The 25903-nt window shown below is 50.4% G+C and overlaps 1 protein-coding gene across 1 annotated transcript in view; it reads left to right on the top strand.

The window, feature by feature from the left end:
- Positions 1 to 3304: 3304 nt before the first annotated feature.
- Positions 3305 to 25903, top strand: part of C6H1orf210 (chromosome 6 C1orf210 homolog) — a 43899-nt gene continuing 21300 nt past the window's right edge. Inside the window, exon 1 of the mRNA XM_068242509.1 lies at positions 3305 to 3384. The gene's annotated coding sequence lies outside the window, so the exon portion shown is untranslated. The remainder of the gene's footprint in view (positions 3385 to 25903) is intronic.

Raw genomic sequence — 25903 nt, 5'->3', positions numbered from 1 at the left:
ACCAGGGGGGTCTAGGGGTTAGGGATAGGTACAGGGAGGGCTCTGTGTGAGAGTAAGGTTAGGTATAGTTATAGTACAATATATGTAATATATACAATCTATTACATTATGTGTATTTACACAAAGGGGGGTCTAGGTGTGAGGGATAGGGATAAGGAGAGATATCTGTGACCCTAAAGTTAGGTATAATTGTAGTAAAATACCTGTAAAACCTACCATTCTAGTACTATGCTTAATACAAGTGTAAATATCGTTTTTGCTATAGACGCTATTTGACGTTTCATTTCAGAATTCGTTTACTGTTATAGACGGTATTTTGCCATTTCATTTCCGTTTATTTAACGTATTTAGCACTAAATTATCGTTTATAACCTCTTAAACGAAAAATACGGTTTTGCATTCAAACTTATAATTTCGGCTACACCCCGCGCCCTTTTTTCCAGGCGCCCTTTTTTGATATACGCACTGCAAATACAGTATCTGTACCCATTGTGCTCAATGGCCTTTAACTGCAACAGTCTGTCTGGTTATATCATCTATAAATCGTGGAAGACAGGGAAACCTGTTTATAGATTTTTTTCCCCCCTTTTTTTAGGAAGAACTTTTTTACCAGTAGAGCACCGAGCGTAGTGTAAATAACCTCTTAGCAACAGAACTTTGTTAGAAGTAAGAGGTGTTACTATGACAATGTCCAGAAACAACCACCTTACTGCAATATTAATTAGCTGCACTGCACAGGATGAAAAAGCTTTGTTATTTGTTTCTACACCTGCATTAATCCATCAACTGTAAGCCAACTGACACTCTTATCTGTCAGTTTCTGAATCACTGTGGAATGTCTGTGCCTTACATGCACATAAAGCAAAGCAATCTGGTCACTGTTACAAAAGCAAATTGGAAACATGAAGTTAAAGGGAATTTTAAATGGAGGAGAAAAGTTGACAATTACCGGTACTTTACTGGTGCTTCTTCCATCACCCCCCCCCCCCCCTCGCAGTCTCTCAGGTCCCGCACTGGCATTGCAGGCCGCACAGCTGTGTTGCTAGCACCCTATGCGCTGTCCTGACCGTGTGCACCTCCTTAATCGCACTCACATTTACAGGAGCATTCTGCACCTGCTCAGTTTGTTAAACTTGCAACTGTGCAGACACAGAATGCTCCTGAGAATTAGAGCAAGATAAAGGAGGTGGGCAGCTAGGTTGCAGACTGAGCCAGTTGCCATCTTTAACTGGGGTCACAGCATCAAAACAGAGCAGACTGGGAGGGCAGCGAGGAACCTGAAAGACTGTGGGGTGAAGGGCTAGAAGAAGTCCCAGGTCGATAACAATCAACATTTTTTTTCTCCCTTAACTCCCTTAAAGGGGAACTGAAGAGAGAGGTATATGGAGGCTGTCATGTTTATTTCCTTTTAGACAATACCAGTTGCCTGGCAGCCCTGCTGATCCTCTGCCTCTAATACTATTAGCCACAGCCCCTGAACAAGCATGCAGCAGATCAGGTGTTTCAGTGGTTCAGACTTATAAGTCTGATCTGACAAGACTAGCTGCATAATTGTTTCTGGTTCAGATACTACTGCAGATAAATAGACCAGCAGGGCTGCCAGGCAACTGGTATTGATTAAAAGGAAATAAACATAACAGCCTCCATATACCTCTCTCTTCAGTTCCCCTTTAAGCATCCCTTTAAGTAAATTTGGCTATAATAGAGATTTAAAGGGCAACTTTAACAAGAAGGATATGGAGGCTGCCATATTTATTTCCTTTTAAACAATACCAGTTGCCTTACTATCCTGCTGATTCTCTGCCTCTAATACTTTTAGCCCTACAACCTGAACAAGTATATGCAGATCAGGTGTTAGGCCCGGTTCACATTAGCATTTGCCAACGGAACCAGCCGTAAAAAATGCAGCAGGACCCAATTTTCCGGACCATTTCACACAACAGAAACAAAAGGTTTTGCAGCACAATAGGAACCTATGGAAAACGGACGTTTTACAGCACACTGGCTGTAAAAATGGACCGTTTTCAAGCATCCAGATGGCCGGATCCGTACAGCTGGTTTTCGCAAAAAAAATGCGTGAAATTTTTTTTGAAAAAAACGTGAAACGGGTCTTAGGAAGTAAATATGGAAGCTTCCAAATTCTTCTCACTGCCCCGTTCACACTTCACGCGTTTGTTTGCGGATTTTAGCAACGCGTGTGGTGTGCGTTTTTGAAGGTACATAAAAAATCAATTGTTTTCTATGTGCCTCGTTCACATCTATGCGTTTCAAACGTACGCGTGTTTGAAACGCATAGTTGCATGCATGTGTGTGCGTCGCGCGAACGAACACATGGTAATGCATGTCAATGTAGACGCACAAAAAACGCATTACACGCGTACGATTAAAATGCATAGATGTGAACGAGGCACATAGAAAACAATTGATTTTGTACCTTCAAAAACGCACACCAACACGCGTTGCTAAAATCCGCAAACAAACGCGTGAAGTGTGAACGGGGCCTAAATGACAACAGCAAGTTTAAGAAGGAACAGACAACAATGAGCTCTGCCACTGAGTGCCTGCATTGTACTGGGTAAAAAATTTGTTAACTATTCAAGCTACTGCTACGAATAAACAGGAATACTTGTGGAAACAAAGCATACATTGTTACAGATTTTATAGCTACTTTTTTTAAAATTTGTTTCCCTTGCGATCGCAATTAAGTAAAAAACGAATCGCGGTAGTGGAAATGACCTACCGCGATTCCTATGTTAAAAAGCAAACCGTAGTGATTTGAAAATCACTAGCGGTTTGCGATTTTGCAATTCAGCAATCGCAAACGCTATGGTGGAAAAGGGCCCTTAGGGCCATTCACTTCTATCAGAAATTGAACTGTAAAACGATTGAAAGTGAGATTGGACATGTTGGAAATTATCTATCAAACCATCTATCTGCCTAAGAAACGCATTGTGTATTCCCAATCCCAGCATAATATATCCCATCTCTTGAGAGGTGCTATTGTAACACGATAATCAACATTTCTCAGTGGCTGGTTGGTGTTGCTGTAACATTCTTCCCCTGGTGAAGCTTGGCACGTTCGCCCCCCTGGTGGTCGCTGGGAAAATATCAGCCACAATTATTGTCTGAATAAACTATGACATGAATATTCTTGTTCTGTCCGTGCAGGTAAAACGAGGAAGCATAGTCCAGAAACACAGCCAACCCCTCCCCCTTCACCAAGGCTCCCACAGGGAAGTTACACTTTAACCAGCCCTGCCACCTTTGTACCCTTCCTGCTGCCAGGCCCCACCCTCACCTTCAGGTAGAGAGAGGACAGGCAGCAGTCAGAGTGAATGGGCTGTACAGAGATGTTGCACACTTAGGAGAGCCAGAGGCACACAGGTGAGTGTGCAGGGACTGACTGTGCTGGGCGCAATATCTTCTGTACAACTAATGTCAGAAGCATCCTGACTGCTTTTAAAGTGATTCTGTTTCCAGGCAAAACATTAAAGTTTACACTGACCACATAGAGGGACAGAGGAACAGCCGCTGTATCTGTGTCCCCCTATGTAGTCAGTGTAATGATTGGCTGTTCCCATGTCACCTGCCTGTGTTCCCCTATGTGGCCTGTCACTGTGTAATGATTGGCTGTTCCTGTGTCCCCCTAATGGCCAGTGTAATATGTAATGATTGTTTGTTTACTGTGTCCCCCTATGTGTCAGTGTAATTAAAGGGAACGTGAAGTGAGGGGGACACAGAGGCTGACATGTTTATTCTATTTTGAATAACACCAGTTGCCTGGCTCTCTTGCTGATCCTCTACCTCGAAGACTTTTAGCCATAAAACTCTGAACAAGCATAAAGATGTTTCTGACAAAAATCTGTCAAGATTAGCTACATGCTTGTTTCAGGTGTGTGATTCAAACTCTGCTGATGCCAGAATGATTAGCAGGGCTGCCAGGCAACTGGTACTGTTTGAAATGAAATAAATATGGCTGCCTCCATATCGCTCTCGCTTCAGGTTCCATTTAAGCTGTAAAATAAGCTGGCATTTCCTGCTTCATGCTAGTTCCAGGGCAGTGTCACTTCTCTAAATTGATGATGATAAAGGTGTCTTCCTGACAGCAATGCGCAGCTGTGAATTGACAGCCCTGCTATGTGGTACAGTAGATGGCTGAAGTTTGTATACCTTCCTATTGATTATGCTCAGGTTTCTTGCCATAATCCAGAAAGAATTTAATTGGCTTTCAAAAACGTTGCTTCTGTGTAGGAATCATTTGGATTCGGAACATGGTTACCTTGTTGTAAAGCTGAGAACAAATACAAGCATGGCGGAATTAGGTGTATAATTCCAGTGTTGACATTTGGTCATATGTTTGGCTAGGCAGCTGTTTTCAGCTAAAGTGAATAGAATGACTGATGCTGCTCAGCTACTATTGGTTGTAGGCTATTACTTCACTATATAATCATAGCTCCCAACTGTCCCTTTTTGGAGGGACAGTCCCCCTTAAGGAACCAAATTCATCTGTCCCTCTTTCGTCCTTATTTGTCCCTCTTTCAAGGCAGATGTACAGATCTGTGTTAATGTAGGTATTTTTCTACTGCACAATGTGCTTAACTGACTAAATTTTATTAAACCATCAATTAAAGTGGAACTGAAGTAACAGAAAATTGTTCTTACCTGTCGGTAATTTTCTTTTCCCGATGCTTACATGTCATCACACGTGGGTAGATGCCCCGCCCACTCTACCCCATAGGACCTCATAATTATAAATGTCAGGTGTTACCGCCCCCTCCCCAGTCTCCGTAAGCCTCAGCTCACCGAAACTTAAGAAGGGGGGGTCGTGTGATGACATGTAAGCATCGGGAAAAGAAAATTACCGACAGGTAAGAACAATTTTCTGTTTTCCCAATGCTTCCATGTCCTCACACGTGGGAGTTAACTAGGAAAATAATGAAGGGTGGGAAATGTCACTGCAAACATATTAATTTTATTACACCTCAATTTCCAGACAAGACAGCTTTACCAAATACAATTGAGCTTTGGGTTGATAGGTCAACCCTATAGTGGCGCATGAAAGTGTGTATGCTGGACCAGTTAGCAGCTTGGCAGATTTTATCTGCCGGTACCCTGTTATATGCGGCCCAAGAAGAGGCCATGCTGCGAGTGGAGTGTGCCACAATTTGCTGTGGGGGCTCTTGGTTAAGAGTTCTATAAGCTGCCTGAATGGTCTTTACTAGCCAGGAGGCTATAGTTCTTGCAGAAGCGGCCTGTCCCTTTCTGTATCCCGAAGGGACCACCCACAATCTGTCTGACTGCCTGAACTCTGAGGTAATCTGCAGATAGTTTCTCAAGGCCTGAACTACATCTAAGGGGTGACTGTCGTTACTGTCCTCCATCTGGAAAGCAGGTAAAGTCCAGTCCTGATTTAGGTGGAAGGTGGATGCCACCTTGGGAATGAACTCCTGAATTGGTCTCAAGATGACTCTGTCCGGATATAGGCACATATACGGTTCCTTAGCCCCTAACGCCTGTAACTCTGAGACTCGTCTGGCTGATGAAATGGCCACCAAGAATACTGTCTTCAGGGTCGTATGCCAGATCGTACTGTTATGTGCTGGATGGAAAGGTTCTCTTGCGAGAGCGTCTAACACAAGAGGAAGATCCCACTTCGGGAATAAATTCTTCTTAGGTGGTCTAATCCTTAGCACCCCCTTCACAAATTGTTTTAGTAAAGGATGTGCTGCCCATGAGATTCCTGTAACTGCCGACAAAGCCGATATGTGGCTCTTGATTGTATGATATGCCAGCCCATTTGTGAGACCTCTCTGCAGGAATTCTAACACCTCCTGAGATTCTGGTGTTATGGGATTGAAGTTTTTTTCCCTAGCAAATTGAAGGAATTTATTCCATACTCTTTGATAGGTTGTATTAGTAGTAGGTCTTCTCGCGCTCATCAATGTACTAATTACCTCATTAGAACATCCCGCGAGCCTTAACCTCTCCCCCTCAATGTCCCTGCCATCAGTCTCAATTTCTGGGGGTTGTGATGTAGGATTGTCCCCTGAGTTAGGAGATCCCTCCTGTCTGGCAGGGGAATTGGGAATTGTGACTTCATTTCCCACAGAAGGGGAAACCATGGGCGACCTGGCCAGTAAGGAATGATGGCTATCAATGTTACCTTCTCCTGGAAAAGCCTCTGGAGTAAAGGTCTGATCATAGGAATTGGTGGAAAGACATAGGCTAGTGTAAACCTCCATGGGATAGACAGGGCATCCACTCCCGCTGATTGCCTGTATGGGTATCTGGAAAAGAACCTCTTGCATTTGTTGTTCGCTGGGGTCGCCATGAGATCTATCTCTGGAACCCCCAGCTGGGTGCAGATCCACTCGAAAGTCTCCTGCGATAGACTCCACTCGTTGTTGTTGAGTGTATACCTGCTGAGGTAGTCCGCTGTCAGATTCTGCTTGCCTGGAATGTAGGTTGCCGTGATGTCCCATAGATTGTTCTCCTCGGGTGGCTGCGTAGGAGTGGCAGGCAGTGAGGCCAGATACTGTTTCATAGAATCTTGCACTGCTTGGGTGATCATCTGCGACACATCTATCGGTGTTTGCTCCTTCTCACTTGCTAAATCTCTAAAGCATCTTTTGCAGACTGATCTATCTGGCATAGCCTCTCTGTCGCATGCCCAACATCTTTTAAATCTTGGTCGTGATCTTGATCTGCTTCTCATCCTATAATGAGGCCAGTGGCGGACATACGGCCGTGCAGGCCGTGCCGCCGCACGAGGGCCCCTGAAGTTCCGTTTTCTTCAGGGGCCCATTAAGTATTTTTTTTTTTTAAATTTTTTTTTTATTATTTTATTCCCCGGGGGGCCCCCCGATTCCTATCCTCCCTCCCTCCCTCACCTCGGGGGGCCCCACTCCCGATATGCGCGGCGGGAGAGCGAGCGAGCGAGCGGCAAATGCAGGAAGTCTTCAGGGCTCTCCAGGCATCCGCTAGAGGCCCAGCCACTTAGTCTCCAATATGTCTCCAGTTGGAGACATATTGGAGACTCAGCGGCTGGGCCTCTAGCGGATGCCTGGAGAGCCCTGAAGACTTCCTGCATTTGCCGCTCGCTCTCCCGCCGCGCATATCGGGAGGGGGCCCCCCGAGGTGAGGAAGGAAGGGAGGGAGGGAGGATAGGAGTCGGGCCCCCCACCCGGATAGCTACCCACCCGGCTACCTAACCACCTACCCACCCGGCTACCTACCTACCCACCCACCAGGCTTCCTACCTACCCACCCGACTACCTAACCACCCACCAGGCTTCCTACCTACCTACCCACCCGGCTACCTACCCACCCACCAGGCTTCCTACCTAACCACCCACCCAACTACCTAACCACCCACCCGGCTACCTACCCACCTGGCTACCTACCCACCCACCAGGCTTCCTACCTAACCACCCACCCAACTACCTAACCACCCACCCGGCTACCTACCCACCCGGCTACCTACCCACCCGGCTACCTACCTACCTACCCACCCGGCTACCTACCTACCTAACCACCCACCCGGCTACCTACCTAACCACCCACCCGGCTACCTACCTAACCACCCACCCGGCTACCTACCGGGCTAGTTACCAACCCACCCACCAGGCTACCTACCCACCCACCCGGCTACCCACCCACCCACCAGGCTACCTACCTACCTACCCACCCGGCTACCTACCTAACCACCCACCCGGCTACCTACCGGGCTAGTTACCAACCCACCCACCAGGCTACCTACCCACCCACCAGGCTACCTACCTACCCACCCACCCACCAGGCTACCTACCCACCCACCAGGCTTCCTACCTACCCACCCGGCTACCTACCTACCCACCCGGCTACCTACCCACCCACCAGGCTTCCTACCTACCCACCCGGCTACCTACCTAACCACCCACCCGGCTACCTACATACCCACCCACCCGGCTACCCACCCACCAGGCTTCCTACCTACCTACCCACCCGGCTACCTACCTAACCACCCACCCGGCTACCTACCTAACCACCCACCCGGCTACCTACCGGGCTAGTTACCAACCCACCCACCAGGCTACCTACCCACCCACCAGGCTACCCACCCACCCACCCACCAGGCTACCTACCTAACCACCCACCCGGCTACCTACCTAACCACCCACCCGGCTACCTACCTAACCACCCACCCGGCTACCTACCGGGCTAGTTACCAACCCACCCACCAGGCTACCTACCTACCCACCCACCAGGCTACCTACCTAACCACCCACCCGGCTACCTACCGGGCTAGTTACCAACCCACCCACCAGGCTACCTACCCACCCACCAGGCTACCCACCCACCCACCCACCAGGCTACCTACCTAACCACCCACCCGGCTACCTACCTAACCACCCACCCGGCTACCTACCGGGCTAGTTACCAACCCACCCACCAGGCTACCTACCTACCCACCCACCAGGCTACCTACCTAACCACCCACCCGGCTACCTACCGGGCTAGTTACCAACCCACCCACCAGGCTACCTACCTACCCACCCACCGGGCTACCTACCTACCTACCGGGCTAGTTACCCACCCACCAGGCTACCTACCCACCCACCCACCCACTCACCCACCCACTAGGCTACCTATCCACCCAACCACCCATGGGAGCTGCGCGCCGGATGGAGGCTGGGACAGGAGGTCTGCTGCTGCAGGTGAGTAAATGTTTTTGTTTTATTTATATTAGCAGGTGTATGTTCTGGGCAGGTCTGCCACATGATTGCATGTATTTTCTGGGCATATTTGCCGACATGATTGCACGTATTTTCTGGGCATATCTGCCGACTTGTTTGCACGTATTTTCTGGGCATATCTGCCGACTTGATTGCATGTATTTTCTGGGCATATCTGCCGACTTGTTTGCACGTATTTTCTGGGCATATCTGCCGACTTGATTGCATGTATTTTCTGGGCATATCTGCCGACTTGATTGCACGTATTTTCTGGGCATATCTGCCGACATGATTGCACGTATTTTCTGGGCATATCTGCCGACATGATTGCACGTATTTTCTGGGCATATATGTGTATTTTCTTGAGAAAACCTGCACAATTATGTGAATTTTCTGGGGAAAGGGTCACCAAAACTTGGGCCCACTGTCTTTGCGTTGCACTTTTCAAGGGAACCTGAGGTGAGAATAATATTGAGGCTGACATATTTCTCTCCTTTTAAGCAATACCAGTTGCCTGGCTGCCGTGCTGGTCCTCTGCCTCTTATTCTTTCAACCATAGACCCTGAACAAGCATGCAGCAGGTCAGGGGTTTCTGACAATATTGTCAGAACTGAGAAGATTAGCTGCATGCTTGTTGCTGGTGTAATTCAGTTTATTACTGCAGCCAAATAGATCAGCAGGGCCGCCAGGCAACTAGTATTGTTTAAAAGGAAATAAACCCTCACCCCGGGTTCGCTTTAAGTTACAGTTAGCTCCGCCCTCATCCGGTCATTGCCACGCCCATTTTTTGCCGCGGCGCTACGCGCCGCAGGCTCTATCCACTATTTTTTGCCGCGGCGCGCTTCGCACGCCGCAAGTTGTAGCCACGCCCATATTTTGACGCGGCGCGCTATGCGCGCCGCAGGTCATAGGGGGCCCACAATTACAATTTTGCACAGGGGCCCACTGCTGGCTGTGTCCGCCACTGAATGAGGCGATGGGCTTCTACGTCTTGACCGTGATCTCGATCGCGTGCTCTTCTTCTTCTTATGCTTCTTTGGGCTGTGAAAAATGAGGAAATCGTATCAGCCTTCTAGCTAAAAGCACCCTAACAAAAAAGCGGGCAAGAACCTACCTGAAAAAGCCCATACCTTTCTGCCCGGTGCTGGTCTTTCTGAGGTGCAGTGGGAGCAACAGGAGCAGCTAAACCAGCTGACGAGAAAGAAGGAAGTGAAAATCAGAAATCTAAATGAGTCTGACACTATACAGATATAGCCTCCTCTAGAACTCATACACTATACCTGATGATGATGTGTAAGGGTCTTCCCCGGGGGATATATTGCCTGCAGCCTGATCCATAGTGGAGCCTGGAAGGTGCAGCTGCAGCCCGAGCAGTCTCAGCAGACTGACTGAGTAATGGCCGCCGGACGCCATATCCGTGCGTCCTATAAAAGAGAAGGACCTGCCTTCAGATCTTGGAGCCGCCCCTCCGAACCCGCCCCCCGATTACGCGCTTGGCAGGCGGAACCGGAGACGCGTATACTCCTCCAATCCGATCGGGTAGACGGGGAAGGCGGAAGTGCGTCACCGGAAGTGGCGCTCTGCGCTCCAAACGGCCAAGGCGGAAGAAGCCGCCTCCATACAGAAGGAAAAGAGAAGAAACTCCCACTCACCGATAACAGTACGTTTAGTACTGTATAGCGCCATAGGACTCCTCCAACCCTCCTAATTTATAGGTTATGGGTATCTCGGAACGAGTCATCCCTCCAAGACCAGCAGACATGAGGAGCCTAATACTAATTTATAGTCTCTCGGGCATAGCAGACAAGGAGAAATCGCTATTTAAGCGACTAGGTAGGGCATAAAAACACACACAAAAAAAAAAAAAAAAATTCTAGAGGCAAATCTTGCCCCGTGAGAGGACCCATGAGGTGAGCTTGAGGACAAAAAAGACTGGGGAGGGGGCGGTAACACCTGACATTTATAATTATGAGGTCCTATGGGGTAGAGTGGGCGGGGCATCTACCCACATGTGAGGACATGGAAGCATTGGGAAAAGAGGTATACGGAGGCTGCCATATTTATTTCCTTTTAATCAATACCAGTTGCCTGGCAGCCCTGCTGGTCTATTTCTCTGCAGTAGTATCTGAATAACTCCAGAAACAAACATGCAGCTAGTCTTGTCAGATCTGACTTTAAAGTCTGAAACCCCTGATCTGCTGCATGCTTGTTCAGGGGCTATGGCTTATTGTATTAGAGGCAGAGGATCAGCAGGGCTGCCAGGCAACTGGTAATGCTTAAAAGGAAATAAACATGGCAGCCTCCATATACCTTTCTCTTCAGTTCCCCTTTAAATTGATATATTTCTTATTTTCAAATGTTAAAATGAAGAAATAATGATGATAGAAGGGACCGGTGAGGTTTGAATGATAAAGCAACAACTTTTGATTCTGAATTCTCTGTGATATGCATGGCAAGGGGTGTGGTTAGAGGTGTGGCAGGGGCGTGTCCATCTTTCTTATCTTAAAAAGTTGGGAGGCATTTATATAATAGCCAAATATAAGCAACGGTGTGTTTCCATTGGCCGCATTGCCGCCGTGTGGTGCGATCACTGCACCGCATACACCCACATGTAGTTCCGGTCGCACGCCGCGATGCAGTGCGGCTCAATACAATCACTATGCAACCAGAAATTCTGTGCATAGCCACACCCATTTTTCAGCTGGAGTACCCAAAAGTGCCCTGGAACTCTTAGGATACTAGCAACAACCCTGCTGTCAGGTGATATGTGCAGAATGTTTGTTTACTAAGTGTTCTGAACCAGTCCAAAATATACCTGGTCTCCCAGAATGCTCTGGGGCAAATTCCACATAGCTAAACAGCCTAGGCTATGACATCACTGGGAGGGCAGGAGCAGAACCACTTTCAGTATACAGCAATATATAGATATAGGAAGTGTTTCTGATGCTGAAATCAAGATAATTACAGTAAAAGTGGGTATCCTGAATAATTTACTGCATTTTGCTATAGGTCACTACAGGGCCTCTTTAAGCAAACCTAAATAATAATTTTTCTTAGTTAAATGCATACCTCAGTGCTTTGTGTCTATTCATACACAGTTATGGAGGACTCTCTAAGGGGTTCGTATGAATGTGAAACTATTCCGCCCAACTAAGGTCCAAACTTGGTCTGTTGGACGATAGTTTGGCATGTGTACATGTGGCAAACTACTAGACAAGCAACTGATAACAAGCAGTTTGCCCGATCTAACCAGCGGACCAACGCACATGACTGTTTGGCTGATATCATGCAGTGTATTTATTTATTTAAGTATTTATATAGAGCCGACATATTACACAGCGCTGTACAGAGTATATTGTCTTGTCACTAACTGTCCCTCAGAGGGGCTCACAATCTAGTCCCTACCATAGTCATATGTCTATGTATGTATCGTGTAGTGCATGTATCATCATCTAGGGCCAATTTAGGGGAAAGCCAATTAACTTATCTGTATGTTTGTGGGATGTGGGAGGAAACCAGAGTTCCCGGAGGAAGCCCACGCAGACACGGGGAGAACATACAAACTCCTTGCATATGTTGACCTGGCTGGGATTTGAACCAGGGACCCAGCGATGCAAGGCGAGAGCGCTAACCACTACACCACCGTGTTGCCCGCAGTTGACCTCGTTTGAACGATTTGTACTTGTTTTGAATGTGGCCATATCGTGCAGTCCGCCGGTCCACATTGCGTGTATAGTATGTAAATAAGTTGGTCAATGGGTTTTCCTGCAGTTGGTCATGTCATTGGGTTTGGTGTGCACTATGTTGGACGAGCCTTAAAGGATTAAGGAGACACTGAAGCGAAAAAAAAAATGATATAATGATTTGTATGTGTAGTACAGCTAAGAAATAAAACATTAGGAGCTGAGACATAAATCTAATATTGTTTCCAGTACAGGAAGAGTTAAGAAACTCCAGTTGTTATCTATGCAAAAGACCCATTTAGCTCCAGGACTTTCAAAGTCGCAGAGAGCTCTGTCTTCTGAAGTTTGTTGTCTCAACTGTCAGTCATTGTATCTTCTTTTTCTCTGCAGAGGACAAGTCAATAGTCGCAAGCCTGCTCTGTAAAATCCTTTAGAATGCAGAGTAGTGTGTAAACTGCAAATATTAGAGAATGATGCAATGTTATTAAAAAAAACATATATAACTGAAAATAAAAATATGAGAATTTTTTTTACTACTAATGTTCTAGTAATTATCCGTACTACACATCCAATTCATTATATCATAATTTTTTTCGCTTCAGTGTCTCTTTAAAGGATACTGTCACGGACGGTTGCGGGGCCGCAGGCGCATCCTGTAACCGCCCGTGAAGAAAAAGCGATCGCACTCGATTCCCTGCATCGATTGCGCTGCAAATCGATACAATCTGGGTTGAGTGTGTAGGGGGAGCTGAAGTCCTTTTCTTAGCAGAGAGAGCACCATCCTAAAGGCTGGATGGCTCTTTTGATATGCTAATGAGCCTGGGCCCAGAGAGTCCCTGGCTTCAAGCTGTGCGGATGGCCCATCCATCAGGTATAAGGTGACAAGGTGACACCTAGCTGATCTCATGTAGATGTTAATTAACCAAGGGGTGATCAGGATGCCTAGGTGCAGCCAGGCAGGCTTGACACCTTGCTCACTGGTAAAGATCAAAGGGAAGTCAGCTGTTAGCAGCTAGAACACATCCTGAATAAACCTGAGTCTCATAGCATAATCCATAACTTCCCAGATCTGTCATATTTCTGGGGTTCCTGAGATGGCAGCTTCGCCAAACGTGGGGGAAGTGTAGCATGAGCCCCGGTGCTGGTTCTGAGGAAGTTTCAGAACATTCTGAGGTAAGGACTGCCAGTTAGGCAGTTTGAAAATGCCCTGATGATACCACAGGGGTCCCACCCCTCATGTCTGGTATCAGGGCGCTGGGCAAATCGAGACAGACCTGAAAATGTTAATAAATCTGCCCTGACCTGTACGGTTCTGTGAGATAGAGCCCATATATGGGTAGATATGATTTCTAGCCCCCAGGACAAGGGGAGGGCTCATCTCATCTTCTAAGGGGGTGTATGGCTCCCCGCCCTCACTCCCTCCTACTGAAGCAGGGGCATAAGAATGGCAGAGGACCCAAACTCAGTGTCCTCCACACTGAAACATCTTGCACTCATCAGATGCCAGCTTGAGGATATGCTGGCATCCACCTGGTCTGAACTCTGAACTCAAATTGAAACCCAGAACTCTGTTTTCCCACAAAAAGGACATCTTTCCAGGAACTAAGTATTTTTCTCCCTTCTTTTATTTTTTATACTGGCTATTACTGTCTTAATAATTGTGATTTTAATAATTGTCTGTATATATTAATTATTTATATTGCGTGAATAAACGACTTTCTCCAAGTCATTCACTGTCCGCTACCCTGCTTATCAGCACACACACAGAACTGATCCCGGGTCTCTGAAGATACGCTACTGTTTGTTTGTTGTTGGCTAGACAGAATATCGTGTGTTTAACCGTTTTATTCGCAGGACTAGTCAGTCAGTTAGTGGGCTCCACGGTCCCATGGTAACCGCGGTGGTGGCAGTTTACTCTGAACCAGTAGGTGACGTTGTAATTACCCGTGTCTCACAGGCTCCCTTCTGAGTTGTCTGCGGCTAATTCTTAACGGTTCCTGCGCATTGACTGCGACCAGAGTTCGCACGATCTGTGCGCTGGCACCGTTTAGAAGGCTATGTGCGGTCAGCCACTAGGGCTCCTGTGACAGTGTTAGGCAGCGGTTGGGACCTGTGTTGTGCTGAAAGTATCTACGATAGCGCTAGCGCTATCGAGAAACGAACTAATTCGTTGGTGTAGCTGGAAGGCAATATATTTTTTATATATACAGAGAGACTGTGTAGCCAGTACCCCTCCCCAAAAGTTTTATTTTATTTGGCATGGAAATGTCCGGGAACTACAAGAAAATGTGCCTGGCGGACCTGCAAAATCTTTGCCAAGAGAGAGGCATTGATGTCGGCCGCAAGACACAACGGGACCTGGTAACGGAATTGTTTCAATGGGATACCCAGCAACTGCGGGAGCCGGGGGTGTCCGCTGAAGTGGATACCAGCCCATCTGACCCAAGTCAAGGGGAACCAGAGACTGAAGATTCTGCGCATACGGAGGTTGAGCATCCTGCGGGCCCTGCTGCAACAGTTACGCAGGAGAATGTCAGTGTGGACCCCAATCCCAGAGTTTCTGAAAGTACTCGCCTGGAACCGGCCAGTACTGGACTGTCCGTTTGTACTGATCCGCTAATGCAGCAGGCATTACAAAAGCTGATGGACACTGACCTGGACAAGTACCTGCAGTACATGCGTGAGGAGCGCCAAATGCGGGAGGAACGGGAGCGGCAAGCCGCTGCTGCTGCAGCCGCAGAACGCCACGCAGAGAGGGATGCCGCTGAGCGAGAACGGGAGCGCCAACGACAGCATGAGCTAAACATGGCAAAAGTGCAACAGGCCAGCCGGAGTTCACCGCCCAGCCTCCCTGCTAAAGGAGCTGCACCACCCGTAAGTGCAAAATTTAAATTTGCTAATATTGAAAAAGACACAGACATTGACTTGTTTTTGCGGTCTTTTGAAAAAGCATGCCGTCAGTATCGTCTGTCCCAAGACCAGTGGGCCAGACATCTGACACCTTTGCTGCGCTACAAAGCGCTTGATGCCTTCGCAGAATTGCCTGCGGAGAAGGATAATGATTATGCTGCTATAAAAGACGCTATCATTACTAAGTACCAGCTGACGCCAGAAGCCTATCGGAAAAAGTTCAGGGCCTGGCAGGAAAAGCCTTCTGATTCGTACCGAGATGTGGCCAGCAGCTTGCTCACCACACTCCGCCAGTGGACACTAGGCCTCACCAAAGGGTCTTATGATGTCCTGGAGGACTTGATAGTCCTGGAACAATTTCTGAACATTTGCCCTGCTGATGTACGCCAGTTTGTGCTAGAACGCAGGCCGGCTTCAGCAACTGTCGCTGCAGACCTTGCTGAGACTTTTGCAACTACCCGGGTGGCTGATACCCGCAGAACTGTCCCATCCAGCTGGAGAGGAGGTCAGCCCAATACCTCGGCAGACCCTCCTGCCCCTGTGAGCCGTCCGCCACAGAGGCCACCCAGCGCAGCTGCTGCACCCAGGCCTGCAGCCTCTGGAGAGGTCACCTGTCACTACTGCCACAAGACGGGACACATGAAGTTCACCTGTCCGGAGCGGAGGCAGACCACCCCAGCACCTGGACCACCCGCACCTCGCCCGCGGCAGACACCCCCCGCCAGTGTACCCCAACCAGGAGCCGCATCCAACCTGATGTTTGCCAAGGGGGCAGGGAACTCCCCCATCACAAGCAATCACCAGCTGGTTACGGTGAATGACCAGCTTGTCACTGGTTTCCGTGACACCGGAGCAGATGTCACTCTGGTGCGTGCACACCTTGTCCCCGCAGAGGCCATCATTCCTGACCAGTACCTCACCCTCACTGGAGTGGGGGGCACTTTTTCTCACATTCCCCAAGCCCGGGTGTCCATCGACTGGGGGGTGGGGGTCCACGAGAAGGTTGTTGGGATCCTGGACCAACTGCCGGTCCCTGTTTTGCTGGGGACCGACTTGGGCACGCTGGTGTCGTACTATGAACCTGCACCACGCCCTGTGGAATGCCAGGACGGAGACGGACTCTCTGCCCACACCCAGGTACTTTGCACCCAGGGGCAAGAACAGGGGGGAGGTGGAATGAACGTGCCCAGTTCACGGGTACATGTGGTTGATGTACAAACTGTCTGTGATGAAAATGTTCCTGTTACTGTTATTAATGCTTGTGACAATGATGTAGGTAATGCCAATATGTGCCATTCTGAAGGGATACCTGTGCTAGCGGTAACACGCAGCCATACTGCTCAGACCCTGAGCTCAGAACAGGTAGAGGAGGTCCCGGCCTCCTCCCCCTCCTCTGACCACAGGGATGGTACCCTTCAGCCACTAACCTCATACGCCACGGGCCAGCTGGCTGAGAGTGAGAGTGCTGCATTTGTGCAAGCACTCCAGACTGACCCTAACCTCGAGGCCCTCAGAAAACAGGCTTCTGAGCCCCTCACAGACGAGGCTACGTTCAAGGTATACTGGGAAGGTGGGAAGTTGTACAGTGAGCCTGTACACCTGACCGAAGGTGAAATGGGGATGGGTACCAAGTTGATTGTGGTACCTAGTGCCTTCCGGGGGCATGTGCTGAAGTCCGCACATGACATTCCCCTGGCCGGGCACTTGGGGATCCACAGGACCCTTGATCGTATCCGGGGACATTTCTACTGGCCTCAAATGCGGATAGATGTGACGAACTACTGCCGCTCATGTACCATTTGCCAAAAGGTAAAAAGAGCTGGGAATCCCCGCAAAGCTCCCTTGTGTCCACTGCCAATCATAGGTGAGCCCTTTCACAGAGTGGCAGTCGACATAATTGGACCATTGCCCACTCCCAGCAGCAGTGGCAAAAGGTACATCCTGACGGTGGTGGATTACGCCACCCGCTATCCTGAGGCCATGGAACTTTCCTCCCTGAGAGCGGACAAGGTAGCCGACGCGCTACTTAACATTTTCTCCCGAGTCGGGTTCCCTGCGGAGATGCTCTCCGATCAGGGAATCCAGTTTATGTCCGGACTCATGGAGGCCCTGTGCAAAAAGATACAGATGACGCACATTGTCTCCAGTCCCTACCACCCGCAGACCAATGGACTGTGTGAAAGGTTCAACGGGTCGCTGAAGCAAATGCTGACCACGTTTGTTGAGTCGCAAGGTGGGGACTGGGAACGATACCTGCCTCATCTGTTGTTTGCATACCGGGAGGTGCCGCAGGAATCTACCGGGTTCTCCCCGTTCGAGCTCCTGTATGGTAGGAATGTCCGAGGACCCCTACAATTGATGCGGGAGACGTGGGAGGGCAAGGGGGACCCCACAGATGTCTCTGTAGTTGATTATGTCCTCAAGTTCAGGGACAAGATGGAGTCCCTCACAGAAATGGTAACGGAAAACATGGCCCAGGCTCAGGCCAAACAAAAACTCTGGTATGACCGCACTGCTGGAGAGAGGTCATTTGAAGTAGGTGACAAAGTGTATGCCCTTCTTCCAGTGAGGCAGAACAAGCTGCAAGCGGCCTGGGAGGGGCCCTACACTATAGTGCAACGGTTAAACCCTCTGACATACCTGGTGAACATGGGAGGCAGGAAACAGAAAAGCTTTCATGTCAACATGCTGAAGGCCCACCATGACAGGACCAAGTATGTGCTGCCAGTGTGCAGCCGGTTAGAGCAAGGAGAGGCAGACCCCCTGTTAGACCTGCTGGCTGACATACGAGGTGTGGACAGCGACCTAAGCGTCAATCCACAACTCTCCTCGTCCCAGCAAGAGCAGTTGCAGGAGGTGCTGGGTCCGTATCAGCACACCTTCTCCTGTGCCCTGGGGCAGACCAGTCTGGCAGTGCATAGGGTAGATACGGGCACCCATCCCCCCATCAGGCAATCCGCTTACCGCGTCTCCTCAGAGGTGCAAGCGGACATGCAGAAAGAGGTGAGGGAGATGCTGGAGCTAGGGGTGGTTCAAAAGTCCTGTAGTGCCTGGGCAGCCCCTGTGGTCCTGGTCCCCAAGAAGGACCAGACAACTCGGTTCTGCGTGGACTACAGGAAGTTGAACGCCATCACCACTACAGACGCCTACCCCATGCCTCGCATCGATGAGTTGTTGGATACGCTGGCGTCCGCCAGGTACCTATCAATCATGGATCTGAGCCGGGGGTACTGGCAGATACCACTTGCACCTGACGCGAGGCAGAAGTCAGCCTTCATCACCCCTTTTGGCCTCTTCGAGTTCACGATGATGCCCTTTGGGATGAAGAACGCTCCTGCCACGTTTCAGCGGGCCGTAAACGACCTGCTGGAGGGGCTGCAAGGGTTCGCTGTAGCGTACTTGGATGACATTGCGGTGTTCAGCCCCACCTGGGAGGAACACCTCAAACACCTGTCCCAGGTACTAGAGAGGCTGGCCGCAGCCAATCTGACAGTTAAGCCGAGTAAGTGTCAGATTGGTATGACCGAGGTGCAGTACTTAGGTCACCGGGTGGGGGGTAACACCCTGAAACCTGACACGGGAAAGGTTGACACCATCCTGGCATGGCCTCGGCCTATCACGAAAAAGCAGGTCCAGGCGTTCCTGGGGACCGCCGGCTACTATAGGAAATTTGTTCCAGCCTATAGTACCTTAGCGAAACCCCTGACCGATGCCACTAGCAAGAAACACCCCAAGGTTGTTAGCTGGACCCCCGCTTGCGAGAACGCCTTCCAAGCCTTGAAGCAGGCACTCGCAAGCGCCCCGGTGCTTCAAGCCCCAGACTTCAGTCGTCGGTTTGTTGTACAAACCGATGCCTCTGACTACGGTCTCGGCGCAGTCCTCAGCCAGGTGGATGGAAAAGGAGATGAACACCCTATCCTCTACCTGAGCCGGAAGCTCCTGCCCCGAGAGGTAGCCTACTCCACAACTGAAAAGGAGTGCCTAGCGATTGTGTGGGCCCTACAGAAACTACAATCGTATCTGTACGGCCGCTCCTTCACGATCATTACCGACCATAATCCCCTGAGTTGGCTGAACCGCACTGCTGGGACCAATGGCAAGCTCTTACGTTGGAGCCTGTCATTACAGCAGTATGACTTCACGATTCAACACAAGGCAGGCAGCCGACACCAGAACGCCGACGGGCTATCCCGTTGCAACGGGGAACTAGATCAGATCTCGCAGGTTAGCGGCAACGACACACATCTTGCTGATGAATGTCTATCTGCCTTCTCCCCAGGGAGGGCTGTCACGGACGGTTGCGGGGCCGCAGGTCCGTCCTGTAACCGCCCGTGAAGAAAAAGAGATCGCACTCGATTCCCTGCATCAATTGCGCTGCAAATCGATACAATCTGGGTTGAGTGTGTAGGGGGAACTGAAGTCCTTTTCTTAGCAGAGAGAGCACCATCCTAAAGGCTGGATGGCTCTTTTGATATGCTAATGAGCCTGGGCCCAGAGAGTCCCTGGCTTCAAGCTGTGCGGATGGCCCATCCATCAGGTATAAGGTGACACCTAGCTGATCTCATGTAGATGTTAATTAACCAAGGGGTGATCAGGATGCCTAGGTGCAGCCAGGCAGGCTACAAATCTCCGGGAGGTCTTGACACCTTGCTCACTGGTAAAGATCAAAGGGAAGTCAGCTGTTAGCAGCTAGAACACATCCTGAATAAACCTCATAGCATAATCCATAACTTCCCAGATCTGTCATATTTCTGGGGTTCCTGAGATGGCAGCTTCGCCAAATGTGGGGGAAGTGTAGCATGAGCAACGGTGCTGGTTCTGAGGAAGTTTCAGAACATTCTGAGGTAAGGACTGCCAGTTAGGCAGTTTGAAAATGCCCTGATGATACCACAGGGGTCCCACCCCTCATGTCTGATATCAGGGCGCTGGGCAAATCGAGACAGACCTGAAAATGTTAATAAATCTGCCCTGACCTGTACGGTTCTGTGAGATAGAGCCCATATATGGGTAGATATGATTTCTAGCCCCCAGGACAAGGGGAGGGCTCATCTCATCTTCTAAGGGGGTATATGGCTCCCCGCCCTCACTCCCTCCTACTGAAGCAGGGGCATAAGAATGGCAGAGGACCCAAACTCAGTGTCCTTCACACTGAAACATCTTGCACTCATCAGATGCCAGCTTGAGGATATGCTGGCATCCACCTGGTCTGAACTCTGAACTCAAATTGAAACCCAGAACTCTGTTTTCCCACAAAAAGGACATCTTTCCAGGAACTAAGTATTTTTCTCCCTTCTTTTATTTTTTATACTGGCTATTACTGTCTTAATAATTGTGATTTTAATAATTGTCTGTATATATTAATTATTTATATTGCGTGAATAAACGACTTTCTCCAAGTCATTCACTGTCCGCTACCCTGCTTATCAGCACACACACAGAACTGATCCCGGGTCTCTGAAGATACGCTACTGTTTGTTTGTTGTTGGCTAGACAGAATATCGTGTGTTTAACCGTTTTATTCGCAGGACTAGTCAGTCAGTTAGTGGGCTCCACGGTCCCATGGTAACCGCGGTGGTGGCAGTTTACTCTGAACCAGTAGGTGACGCTGTAATTACCCGTGTCTCACAGGCTCCCTTCTGAGTTGTCTGCGGCTAATTCTTAACGGTTCCTGCGCATTGACTGCGACCAGAGTTCGCACGATCTGTGCGCTAGCACCGTTTAGAAGGCTATGTGCGGTCAGCCACTAGGGCTCCTGTGACAGTGTTAGGCAGCGGTTGGGACCTGTGTTGTGCTGAAAGTATCTACGATAGCGCTAGCGCTATCGAGAAACGAACTAATTCGTTGGTGTAGCTGGAAGGCAATATATTTTTTATATATACAGAGAGACTGTGTAGCCAGTACCCCTCCCCAAAAGTTTTATTTTATTTGGCATGGAAATGTCCGGGAACTACAAGAAAATGTGCCTGGCGGACCTGCAAAATCTTTGCCAAGAGAGAGGCATTGATGTCGACCGCAAGACACAACGGGACCTGGTAACGGAATTGTTTCAATGGGATACCCAGCAACTGCGGGAGGCGGGGGTGTCCGCTGAGGTGGATACCAGCCCATCTGACCCAAGTCAAGGGGAACCAGAGACTGAAGATTCTGCGCATACGGAGGTTGAGCATCCTGCGGGCCCTGCTGCAACAGTTACGCAGGAGAATGTCAGTGTGGACCCCAATCCCAGAGTTTCTGAAAGTACTCGCCTGGAACCGGCCAGTACTGGACTGTCCGTTTGTACTGATCCGCTAATGCAGCAGGCATTACAAAAGCTGATGGACACTGACCTGGACAAGTACCTGCAGTACATGCGTGAGGAGCGCCAAATGCGGGAGGAACGGGAGCGGCAAGCCGCTGCTGCTGCAGCCGCAGAACGCCACGCAGAGAGGGATGCCGCTGAGCGAGAACGGGAGCGCCAACGACAGCATGAGCTAAACATGGCAAAAGTGCAACAGGCCAGCCGGAGTTCACCGCCCAGCCTCCCTGCTAAAGGAGCTGCACCACCCGTAAGTGCAAAATTTAAATTTGCTAATATTGAAAAAGACACAGACATTGACTTGTTTTTGCGGTCTTTTGAAAAAGCATGCCGTCAGTATCGTCTGTCCCAAGACCAGTGGGCCAGACATCTGACACCTTTGCTGCGCTACAAAGCGCTTGATGCCTTCGCAGAATTGCCTGCGGAGAAGGATAATGATTATGCTGCTATAAAAGACGCTATCATTACTAAGTACCAGCTGACGCCAGAAGCCTATCGGAAAAAGTTCAGGGCCTGGCAGAAAAAGCCTTCTGATTCGTACCGAGATGTGGCCAGCAGCTTGCTCACCACACTCCGCCAGTGGACACTAGGCCTCACCAAAGGGTCTTATGATGTCCTGGAGGACTTGATAGTCCTGGAACAATTTCTGAACATTTGCCCTGCTGATGTACGCCAGTTTGTGCTAGAACGCAGGCCGGCTTCAGCAACTGTCGCTGCAGACCTTGCTGAGACTTTTGCAACTACCCGGGTGGCTGATACCCGCAGAACTGTCCCATCCAGCTGGAGAGGAGGTCAGCCCAATACCTCGGCAGACCCTCCTGCCCCTGTGAGCCGTCCGCCACAGAGGCCACCCAGCGCAGCTGCTGCACCCAGGCCTGCAGCCTCTGGAGAGGTCACCTGTCACTACTGCCACAAGACGGGACACATGAAGTTCACCTGTCCGGAGCGGAGGCAGACCACCCCAGCACCTGGACCACCCGCACCTCGCCCGCGGCAGACACCCCCCGCCAGTGTACCCCAACCAGGAGCCGCATCCAACCTGATGTTTGCCAAGGGGGCAGGGAACTCCCCCATCACAAGCAATCACCAGCTGGTTACGGTGAATGACCAGCTTGTCACTGGTTTCCGTGACACCGGAGCAGATGTCACTCTGGTGCGTGCACACCTTGTCCCCGCAGAGGCCATCATTCCTGACCAGTACCTCACCCTCACTGGAGTGGGGGGCACTTTTTCTCACATTCCCCAAGCCCGGGTGTCCATCGACTGGGGGGCGGGGGTCCACGAGAAGGTTGTTGGGATCCTGGACCAACTGCCGGTCCCTGTTTTGCTGGGGACCGACTTGGGCACGCTGGTGTCGTACTATGAACCTGCACCACGCCCTGTGGAATGCCAGGACGGAGACGGACTCTCTGCCCACACCCAGGTACTTTGCACCCAGGGGCAAGAACAGGGGGGAGGTGGAATGAACGTGCCCAGTTCACGGGTACATGTGGTTGATGTACAAACTGTCTGTGATGAAAATGTTCCTGTTACTGTTATTAATGCTTGTGACAATGATGTAGGTAATGCCAATATGTGCCATTCTGAAGGGATACCTGTGCTAGCGGTAACACGCAGCCATACTGCTCAGACCCTGAGCTCAGAACAGGTAGAGGAGGTCCCGGCCTCCTCCCCCTCCTCTGACCACAGGGATGGTACCCTTCAGCCACTAACCTCATACGCCACGGGCCAGCTGGCTAAGAGTGAGAGTGCTGCATTTGTGCAAGCACTCCAGACTGACCCTAACCTCGAGGCCCTCAGAAAACAGGCTTCTGAGCCCCTCACAGACGAGGCTACGTTCAAGGTATACTGGGAAGGTGGGAAGTTGTACAGTGAGCCTGTACACCCCACCGAAGGTGAAATGGGGATGGGTACCAAGTTGATTGTGGTACCTAGTGCCTTCCGGGGGCATGTGCTGAAGTCCGCACATGACATTCCCCTGGCCGGGCACTTGGGGATCCACAGGACCCTTGATCGTATCCAGGGACATTTCTACTGGCCTCAAATGCGGATAGATGTGACGAACTACTGCCGCTCATGTACCATTTGCCAAAAGGTAAAAAGGGCTGGGAATCCCCGCAAAGCTCCCTTGTGTCCACTGCCAATCATAGGTGAGCCCTTTCACAGAGTGGCAGTCGACATAATTGGACCATTGCCCACTCCCAGCAGCAGTGGCAAAAGGTACATCCTGACGGTGGTGGATTACGCCACCCGCTATCCTGAGGCCATGGAACTTTCCTCCCTGAGAGCGGACAAGGTAGCCGTACTTAACATTTTCTCCCGAGTCGGGTTCCCTGCGGAGATGCTCTCCGATCAGGGAACCCAGTTTATGTCCGGACTCATGGAGGCCCTGTGCAAAAAGATACAGATGACGCACATTGTCTCCAGTCCCTACCACCCGCAGACCAATGGACTGTGTGAAAGGTTCAACGGGTCGCTGAAGCAAATGCTGACCACGTTTGTTGAGTCGCAAGGTGGGGACTGGGAACGATACCTGCCTCATCTGTTGTTTGCATACCGGGAGGTGCCGCAGGAACCTACCGGGTTCTCCCCGTTCGAGCTCCTGTATGGTAGGAATGTCCGAGGACCCCTACAATTGATGCGGGAGACGTGGAAGGGCAAGGGGGACCCCACAGATGTCTCTGTAGTTGATTATGTCCTCAAGTTCAGGGACAAGATGGAGTCCCTCACAGAAATGGTAACGGAAAACATGGCCCAGGCTCAGGCCAAACAAAAACTCTGGTATGACCGCACTGCTGGAGAGAGGTCATTTGAAGTAGGTGACAAAGTGTATGCCCTTCTTCCAGTGAGGCAGAACAAGCTGCAAGCGGCCTGGGAGGGGCCCTACACTATAGTGCAACGGTTAAACCCTCTGACATACCTGGTGAACATGGGAGGCAGGAAACAGAAAAGCTTTCATGTCAACATGCTGAAGGCCCACCATGACAGGACCAAGTATGTGCTGCCAGTGTGCAGCCGGTTAGAGCAAGGAGAGGCAGACCCCCTGTTAGACCTGCTGGCTGACATACGAGGTGTGGACAGCGACCTAAGCGTCAATCCACAACTCTCCTCGTCCCAGCAAGAGCAGTTGCAGGAGGTGCTGGGTCCGTATCAGCACACCTTCTCCTGTGCCCCGGGGCAGACCAGTCTGGCAGTGCATAGGGTAGATACGGGCACCCATCCCCCCATCAGGCAATCCGCTTACCGCGTCTCCTCAGAGGTGCAAGCGGACATGCAGAAAGAGGTGAGGGAGATGCTGGAGCTAGGGGTGGTTCAAAAGTCCTGTAGTGCCTGGGCAGCCCCTGTGGTCCTGGTCCCCAAGAAGGACCAGACAACTCGGTTCTGCGTGGACTACAGGAAGTTGAACGCCATCACCACTACAGACGCCTACCCCATGCCTCGCATCGATGAGTTGTTGGATACGCTGGCGTCTGCCAGGTACCTATCAATCATGGATCTGAGCCGGGGGTACTGGCAGATACCACTTGCACCTGACGCGAGGCAGAAGTCAGCCTTCATCACCCCTTTTGGCCTCTTCGAGTTCACGATGATGCCCTTTGGGATGAAGAATGCTCCTGCCACGTTTCAGCGGGCCGTAAACGACCTGCTGGAGGGGCTGCAAGGGTTCGCTGTAGCGTACTTGGATGACATTGCGGTGTTCAGCCCCACCTGGGAGGAACACCTCAAACACCTGTCCCAGGTACTAGAGAGGCTGGCCGCAGCCAATCTGACAGTTAAGCCGAGTAAGTATCAGATTGGTATGACCGAGGTGCAGTACTTAGGTCACCGGGTGGGGGGTAACACCCTGAAACCTGACACGGGAAAGGTTGACGCCATCCTGGCATGGCCTCGGCCTATCACGAAAAAGCAGGTCCAGGCGTTCCTGGGGACCGCCGGCTACTATAGGAAATTTGTTCCAGCCTATAGTACCTTAGCGAAACCCCTGACCGATGCCACTAGCAAGAAACACCCCAAGGTTGTTAGCTGGACCCCCGCTTGCGAGAACGCCTTCCAAGCCTTGAAGCAGGCACTCGCAAGCGCCCCGGTGCTTCAAGCCCCAGACTTCAGTCGTCGGTTTGTTGTACAAACCGATGCCTCTGACTACGGTCTCGGCGCAGTCCTCAGCCAGGTGGATGGAAAAGGAGATGAACACCCTATCCTCTACCTGAGCCGGAAGCTCCTGCCCCGAGAGGTAGCCTACTCCACAACTGAAAAGGAGTGCCTAGCGATCGTGTGGGCCCTACAGAAGCTACAATCGTATC

This window comes from Hyperolius riggenbachi, chromosome 6 (genome assembly GCF_040937935.1).
Source record: "Hyperolius riggenbachi isolate aHypRig1 chromosome 6, aHypRig1.pri, whole genome shotgun sequence".
NCBI classification, from domain to species: domain Eukaryota; kingdom Metazoa; phylum Chordata; class Amphibia; order Anura; family Hyperoliidae; genus Hyperolius; species Hyperolius riggenbachi.
The sequence above is the reverse complement of the archived record's forward strand: the minus strand, read 5'-3'. Positions and strand labels throughout refer to the sequence as shown.